We start from the raw sequence: 1,354 nt of genomic DNA on the forward strand, positions 1-1,354 counted from the left end.
GGCCTGGTTTGTCTCTCGATTGCCGCCTTGCCCTGGCTTCTCCTGCCCTGTCGAGGTGGGAAGGTGAAGTGTCTGTCTGGAACACCAGCTTCCGCCCTTCCCAGCTAGGCTGGGGATTCCTCCAGGGAATATTCTAGTCTGTGGGGGCAGGATGGAGGCTCCAGGGATGATACTGTGCCATGACTGCCATGGGCATACCTTTCCCCAGATACCTTCCTGCGTCTGGGTCACGCCCAGAGGCAGATGGGAGCCTGTGCAGGCCCTGTGGCGTCGGGAGGGGCCCACAAGTTGGCGCGGCCTCCCCAAGGCCCCCTACTTGGCCTGGTCTCTCTTGTTCCTCTTGGGAATTGGACACCTCCCCGGTGACTGCCTATGACCCGAAGACTCCCTGGGAGGGAAACATCCAGAAAGCTTCTCATTGGGGCGGGCATTTTACATTAACCTAAACAACCAGGTGCTCTTCAACTGCACGGTGCCAGGCCCCACCCCAGCTCGGGCTTGTGTGGTGGGGGCCACAGGCATCCCCTGGGCAGGTGACCTGCTCACCAGGCAGCGACCTGACCTGGCACAGTGGGCCCCCACCGTGGCCAGCCTTAGAACCCCCTGGGGGCTTTAGCATGCCTGCACCCAGGCCACAGCCTGGCCACTGAAATCAGTCTCTGGAGTGAAGCTGGCCAGGAGCTTCTGGGAGCTTCTGGAAACTTCTGGAGCTCCTCAGGTGCTGAGTGGTGGTGGCATGGCAGGAGGGGCTTCGGGGGGCTCCTCCTTCTCTCCTCGGGTCCAGATGTTGAGTCCTTGCCCCGCTCCAATCCTGCACTGTCCCTAAGCCTCAAGTTAAATGGCCATGAAAACCAAATGAACTTTCAGTAAACAGAAAAGTTTCCAGACAAGGCCTGCCGTGTGTCTCCCAAACGTCCCCTGCAGTTTGCATCTTGTGTAATGTCCCTAAGCAAAGTTCAACAGTTCTAGTACAAAAACTCCCCAAAAAAGTCATGAGCTGGGCAAAACCGTTCGTAAACAGATGTTGCGAAGTTAGGGAAAATCAAAGTGGACAGGTGTTCGACCTCCCAGAAACGGTCTGAGGAAGGGCCCGTCTCCCAGGGTGAGTGGGAGGGCGCTCCTGGCCTGCCCGCTCTGAGGCCTTTTCCGTGGCTCCTCGCCGGCCCTTCCTGGAGAAAAGGCTTCTGCCTCGGAGCTAGCACACCGTTGGGCTGCGTTTCCTAGGCAGCAACGTGGTCCCCAGGGCCCCAGAGGTAAACCCTGGACTTGGATTCCCTTTTCTGGAAATCAAAGGTTGAGTGGGGTCCAGAGAGAACTCTGGGAAAAAATTTACAATTGAAACCCCCCATCGCTA

The sequence above is a fragment of the Pongo pygmaeus genome, chromosome 14 (genome assembly GCF_028885625.2).
Source record: "Pongo pygmaeus isolate AG05252 chromosome 14, NHGRI_mPonPyg2-v2.0_pri, whole genome shotgun sequence".
In the NCBI taxonomy this organism is placed as follows: Eukaryota; Metazoa; Chordata; class Mammalia; order Primates; family Hominidae; genus Pongo; species Pongo pygmaeus.